Raw genomic sequence first — 7,534 nt, forward strand, 5'->3', positions numbered from 1 at the left:
AGAGAGAGAGAGCAAGATGAGATCGATCATACACCTGTTGGTTCATTCCCCATGTGGCCACAATGGCCAGGGCTAGGCCAGGCCAAAGCAGGAGCTTGGAACTCCATCTGGGTTTCCTCATGTGGGTGGCAAGGGCCCAAGCACTTGGACCATCTTCTGCAGCTTCCCCAGGAACATAAGCAGGGAGCTAGATCAGAAGTGGAATAGCTAGGACTCTCGAACCAGCACTCATATGGATGCCAGTGTTGCAGACAGTAGCTTAATCCACTGGACCATAATGCCATGGTCTCCCCACCCTGCCCCCAACTCCAAGCAGCATCTTAACAGCTGTCGCAAATGTCTGCCCCTCAAGTATCTTTTAGAAAGGCCAAGCTATCATAAAATGAAGCAGTGAAGCAGTGAAGACAAAGACAAGTTGACTTTCATTTGTTGTGGGTTTTTTTTTTTTTTAAATACTTATTTATTTATTTTAGAGGTAGAGTGAGACAGACGCAGACAGAGAGATTTCCTATCTGCTGGTTCATTCCCCAAATGCCTATAACAGCCAAAGCCGGGTTAGCTGAAGCCAAGATCTGAGAATGGAATTCAGTTCTCCCGTGTGGGTGGTGGTGGTTCAACCACTTGAGCCATCACCTGCTGCCTCCCAGGGTGTACATTAATAGGAAGGGAATTAGGAGTCAGGAATTGAACCCAGGCCTCCGAGATATAGCATGTGTGTGTCTTAACTAGTAGGCCAACTCCTGCCCTGTTTGCTGTGTCTTGAATGCCTCACATGCTATTATCACTATTTGTAAAACACAGATAACATGCCTTAGCTACTGCAATAAGATAATTTTAAAAAGCAAATGTGCTTTGTGCCATGCATGCTTTCTGTCCCTTTCTGATTGATATCCTACTTGAGCAGTAACAGTCATCTAAGGTGGTTCCACTTACAGAGAATGACACTTGCTGGTTCCCATAATCCAAACAGTGCTCCTAATACTTTTTATTTCTTGTTTTCTGATAATTTTAAAATAATTTCAAAGAATTTTATTGAACAGCTCCTTGGTGGTCCACTGTAATAATAAGCCTTCATTTAGGGGCTTTAGCAGGATTTATTAATGTCTAAATTCTTCATTGTGATAGAATAAAAACACTCAATTTAAAGGCTTTTAGTGTCATACTGTGAAAATTCACAACACATCACTATTTATCCAGGGGCTATTAGGGGACCAAATCACTGTTTTATAGTAAGGATTTTTTTTTTTTTTTTTTTTTTTTTTTGACAGGCAGAGTGGACAGTGAGAGAGAGAGACAGAGAGAAAGGTCTTCCTTTGCCGTTGGTTCACCCTCCAATGGCCGCCGCGGCCGGCGCGCTGCGGCCGGCGCACCGCGCTGATCCGATGGCAGGAGCCAGGAGCCAGGTGCTTTTCCTGGTCTCCCATGGGGTGCAGGGCCCAAGCACCTGGGCCATCCTCCACTGCACTCCCTGGCCACAGCAGAGGGCTGGCCTGGAAGAGGGGCAACCGGGACAGAATCCGGCGCCCCGACCGGGACTAGAACCCGGTGTGCCGGCGCCGCTAGGCGGAGGATTAGCCTAGTGAGCCGCGGCGCCGGCCTATAGTAAGGATTTTAAAGGAAGCTTTTGTTGTATTAAAGGCTTCTATGCACAAGGAGCTATAGAGATTTCATTTTATTCTAATTTATTTCAAAGTCAATATCTGCAAGCTAGTGTGATAGGAAGGAGTGTGTGAGTGAGGAATGTGATTATCAGAAGAACCAGGTTCCTGCACTTCAGAGGCAACCAGTGATGAACCAGCATGGCCATTGCTAGCCTGAATATATTTCTGTGTTTCTGTGAACTCTGATGGTAGACTATTATATGTGAATTGAGAAATCTGGAGTCCAAACACTTTCAGCTAACTAAACGGTGGAGAACGCTCTGTGTATGTGAGTGTGCGTGTTTGTCATGTATATGTGCATCATGTGAGTGTATGTGAGTGTTTGTGTGAGTGTGTGTATATATTTTCTACTTACAGAGTGTTACCTTAGTTTAGTATACAGAAGTTTAGGCTGGGAAAGATGGACCAAATGGCCAAGTTAAACTCAAGAAGGAGAAACCAATGGGTAGCTAACGTACTCCGCACAAGAAAGTTGGAGAAACCTGGATGTAAACAAGAGAATGAGGAAAAGGAAACAAAGAGGGGGAAAGACTGGTCAACATACAGAAAAGATTCCACACAGCAGGAAGGCTGAAAGAGCTTGAAAAGACTCTAATATTTGGATCTCCATGTCTTGCTGTGATACATGCATCCCTCCCAACCCCCAAAGCCTCAATGACCTGCTAGAAAGAAACTGGCCTGACTCTGGTCTCCTGCCACACAGAAATGGATCATGCAATCCTGGAGCATGGTGTCAAGATGCAAAGCAAAGGACGACAGGGGATAAGTTCCCCGCGGGAACAGAAAGGAGACCAGCCACCGCAGTGAGAGGCAAGCAGCTGAGTCAGGATTTTGCAGAGGCCTTGGGAAGGCCTCTTACAAACTGGGATAGAGGACCTCAGCTTCCTTCAGCAACATCTGGAAGGCAGGTTCACCTCAAACAGTCTCTAGGTTCCAGTTCTTTAGCTTCCTTCTCACCACACTAACGAGGAGCAAGCTTTAGCTTCCTTCTCCAGCACCTGGTCACGGAGGTCTCTAGGCGACACACCACAGACCCATATGAGCCATCCACTCCACTTCTGGGCAAATAACTAAGAGACTTGAGGACACTTGTCAACACGAAAAATGGCACAGGAATGTTCACAGCATCACACATCCATGTAATGGAATATATTCTTCCCTGAAAAGGAATGAAGACTTGGCCTATGCTGTAACAAGGATAAACCTTGACAACATTAGGTTAAGTGAAAGAAGACAAAGAAGGACCTATAATTCTACTTACATAAAGTGTTCAAAATAGGAAAAATTCACAGAGAAAGGAGGTAGACCAGTGGTTTCCAGGGGTTGAGGGGGACACAGAATAGGGAGCGACTGTGAAGGCCCTGCTGTTTCCTCCGGGGGTAATGAGAAAGCTCTGCAGTTACACAGTGTCTGCGTTTGCACGGAAGTGTGAATGCACTGAGCCTAGGAATCAAGCACTTTAAGGGAGACTATTGTGGCATGTGATGTTCATCTCAACTAAAAATACCTGCTTAATAAATTCTAACAGCATGGTGAAAGCATTTGATGGGGTAAGGAAGGTTCTTAAACTAGGAACTCCCAGCTTGTGAGGGAAGAATGACATCCTGTTGAACCTTGGAAGCCCAGGAGCTAGCATGCTTCCTGTCCCTCAGCTGCCATTAAAATGCCTCATGTTGTGAGACAAGGGACACGCAACTCACCTACGTCATAGAGGATTTGGTTCTATCTGACCGGGAAAAGTTCAGTAAGTAGACTTCAGCTCAAACTTAGTCACCAAAGTGAAGAGACGCTTACTGGAGAGGTGGAAGCAGGCACCGTCCTCTCTGTAAGGGTTTTGAACACCTGAACGTAAGAAAGACAGGAAGACAGTCAGGAACACCTCGACAGCCGCGTGCTGAGGAAGGCAGTGGCTTTACCTGCTACACCACAGTGCCGGTCCCCAGAAATTCATTTTCTTAGGAAAAATTATTCATGTTGGCAACAGCTTAAATGCTAGAGCAGAAGGGGTGGGGGCTGTGTTGCAGTGAGTTAAGACATGGGCTTCCCATGTCACAGAGTGCTTCCAATCCTGCTCTCTGCTAATGCTCCTGGAGAAGCAACAGATGGTGGCTCAAGAGCTCGAGTTTCTGCCACCCACATGAATATCCAGTCGGAGTTCCTGGCTCCTGACTTCCAGCCTGGCCCAGTCCTGGCTGTTGCAGCCATTTGGAGAGTGAACCAATGGATGGAAGACCTCTTTCTCTGTCACTCTGCCTTTAAAATAAATAAATCCTGAAAAAAAAAAGGAAAGGAAGGAAGAAACTCTAAAGCAGGACACTTTATGCACGAAAATTGTCCACAGCAAATTCCAGATGACTTAAATCTCACCATAAAGGGAGCATATGCAACCAAAACTTTCTTGTCTTCTCATTCTACCACAGCCATCTTGCACACTGTTTCCCAAATTTCTCCAGGTTTAAAATTGAGTTCTCAATCATCAAACTTCTTAGAACATGCAGCAGACTCACGGAGAGCTGACAGTGCATTAACCCTGTTTTGAGACAGCAAGAGAAGGTGGTTCAGCAAGCTTCAGACTCTAAGAGAACAAACCCCATCTTCGCTGCTCACTGGCTACGAGACCTGGAGCCAAGGCCCATGCTGTGTCCTGTTTCCTTAAAACAGTGCTGTTCATATCCCCCTACCAGGGTTCCAGGGAAGACCCAGGGAAATAGCACCTGTAAAGGCCTTGGCTCAGTAGAAAATTCACTGCATAGATACGTGTCACTATTGCATGATTATGAGATGCAGGAGATGTGTTCCAAATGCCTGAAATGCAACCATTAGTTGTAATGCCCTTGATAAACATCTCTGAAATACACAGCTGAGAAATGAAGTAGAGTTCTTCCCGCTTATCAAATCGAAACCTGAAGAGAGGAGACAACAAGCCACACAGATACATCTACGGCAGAACGAGAAGCAGATTCCCTCCTGTTAATCAGTTGTCTACACAAGCTAACACTGCCAGTGCACAGGAGTGTTATTCTCAGACCCAAAATAAAACACGTAAATTAACCCCTTCATGGGGTCAGCACTGTGGTACAGGTCAATCTTCCACCTGCAGCGCCGGTATCCCATAAGGGCACCAGTTCTAGTCCCAGCTACTCCTCTTACAATCCAGCTCTCTGCTATAGCCTGGGAAAGCAGTAGAAGATGGTCAGGTCCTTGGGCCCCTGCACCCACATGAGAGACGTTGAAGAAGCTTCTGGCTTCTGAGTTCGGATCAGCCCAACTCCGGCCGTTGTGGCCATTTGGGGAGTGAACCAGCGGATGGAAGACCTTTCTCTCTGTCTCTCTCTTTCACTGTCTGTAACTCTACCTCTAAAATAAATAGAACCTTAAAGAAAATAAAAACCAGTTAACCCCTTCATTTAACTATCAAGGCCCAGAAAGTCAACAGGGGGCAAAACTTGGGCCAAGTGATTACCTCCTAAAAGTTACAAAAACAATTAACACATATATAGAGAATATAAAGACTTTCCATAGGAAGCAAATACCCAGCACAACAAAACAATAATGTAGAAATATTTGAACACCAAAAAAAGAAACAACAGGGTAAAAACAGTAGGGAAAAACAAGCAAATATATTTTGATAACTAGCCTCCTAATATTATTTGATGCAGCAGGCACACTCAACTTTTACTTGCCTTATTTGATCTACAGAGTTAACTTTCATTTGTGCATTAAGCTGGCTTCCATTGAATCTTTAAAAAAAAAAAATACCCTATTACAAACACTGTAGTAGCTCCCTTAAAATTAAAATCCCTAATATGCATTTTTAACTTGCATCTCTCTCTACAAGTTTAAAGACATATTTTATTTAAAAGATATGGGTAAATCGGGGCTGGCACGGTGGCGCAGTGGGTTAACACCCTGGCCTAAAGCACCAGCATCCCATGTGGCCGCCAGTTTGAGATCCGGCTGCTCCGCTTCCTGTCCAGCTCTCTGCTGTGGCCCAGGAAAGCAGTGGAGGATGGCCCAAGTCTTTGGACCCCTGCACCCACGTGGGAGACCCGGAAGAAGCTCCTTGCTCCTGGCTTCAGATTGGCACAGCTCCAGCCGTTGTGGCCAACTTTTTTAAAGCAAAGTTTTTGGAGAGAATCCTTACTGTAGAATAATTTGTTATATTTTATACAAGTATTTATTGACTCCTACAATACCCTAGACACTGAACATGCTGAGAGAGTTTACATTTTAATGCAATAATCCTGCATTATTGCTGCATTGGCTTATGTTAGATTCATTCATCGGATGGAAGACCTCTCTCTCTCTGCCTCTCCTCTCTCTGTGTAACTCTGATTTTCAAATAAATAAATAAATCATTAAAAAAAGATACGGATAAATCTTGACTCGATAATATCTGCAAATGAAACTGCAGCATAACCACAGCTCACCTGCCTATAGTCTTAAAAACAGGATCTGAGCCTTGACTGTGTTTGACAAACAATGCTGGTTTACAAGGGTGTTTAAGACATCTCTAGAATTATGCTCCCTATTCTCTTGAACTAGATCCTTCCTCAAGAAACTAGTGAGACTGTTAGCTACCTTGATTTTTCTTGTTACCTCAATCAAATGTGTCATATGGAAACTCCCATTGTGAGTCGAATAAGTGAACAGAGATCTGATAAAGCAAACACAGTTATAACTTAATTGTAGAATCAGGTGATGGGGATGTGGATGTTGACTGTATAGTTCTTTTTTTTTTTTTTTTTTTTTTTTTTTTTTTTTTTTTTGACAGGCAGAGTTAGAGAGAGAGATGGAGAGAAAGGTCTTCCTTCCATTGGTTCACCCCCTAAATGGCTGCTATGGCCAGTGCGCTGCACCGATCTGAAGCAAGGGGCCAGGTGCTTCCTCCTGGTCTCCCATGGGGTGCAGGGCCCAAGCACTTGGGCCATACTCCATTGCCTTCCCAGGCCACAGCAGAGAGCTGGCCTGGAAGAGGGGCAACCGGGACAGAATCCAGGATGCCGGCACCACAGGCGGAGGATTTAGCCTAGTGAGCTGTGGTGCCAGCCAGCTGTACGGTTCTTTCAACTTCTATACTTGAACTTTTTTAAAGCAAAGTTTTTGGAGAAAATCCTTACTGTAGAATAATTTATACTACACTTGATCTTAGCCAAAAGGCCGAGAAACGAGCCTTCCCACCCTGGGTAGGCTCCCAGTTATGTGGCTGATGATTTTGAATCAATCAAGGACTGTCCAGTGAATTGTAAAACCAATCAAAAAGTTCCCTACTCACCACTTACCCCCACCATCTCGATACCACTTCCAAATATTCCATCCTAAGAGAGCATGCCACCAAATAGAACACTAACCAAAGACTTCCTCTTCTACTCCGTCAAGCCCACTGTCCTCTCAAGTCCCTTTGAGTCTCTATCAAAAGGAATGCAATGGTAGCTGACTCTCTTGCTCTAGTAAGCTCTGAATTACCAGTTTGTATTTGAGAGGCACAGAAACAGAAAGAGACAGAGAGAGGTGAAGGGCACCCTCTCACAATCACCAAAAAGCCACAACAGCTGATCCGGGTCAGGCTAAAGCTGCGAGTGAGGAAATCCATCCAGATCTCCCTGTGGGTGGCACAAACTCAACCACTTGACCCCAACAAAGGCTGCCTCCCAGAAAGTTGCATTAACAGAAAACTGGGTTGTGAGAGGTGCTAGGACTTGAGTCTAGGTGCTCCAATATGAGATTCTGGCATCTTAAACACCAAGCCAAAGACCAGTCCACAAGCAGTCTTCACCAACTTAATAACCCTCAACTACAGTCATCTACATGATTAATTCAAACCAGTTGTGACAACTCTTCAAGAACAGGATGACATCTATTTCATATTTCAT

At 44.8% G+C, this 7,534-nt stretch overlaps 1 pseudogene; it reads right to left on the minus strand.

Moving 5' to 3' along the window:
• Positions 1 to 6,656: 6,656 nt before the first annotated feature.
• LOC127492516 (U2 spliceosomal RNA) lies at positions 6,657 to 6,833 on the minus strand (annotated as a pseudogene).
• Positions 6,834 to 7,534: the final 701 nt, after the last annotated feature.

This window comes from Oryctolagus cuniculus, chromosome 10 (assembly GCF_964237555.1).
Source record: "Oryctolagus cuniculus chromosome 10, mOryCun1.1, whole genome shotgun sequence".
In the NCBI taxonomy this organism is placed as follows: domain Eukaryota; kingdom Metazoa; phylum Chordata; class Mammalia; order Lagomorpha; family Leporidae; genus Oryctolagus; species Oryctolagus cuniculus.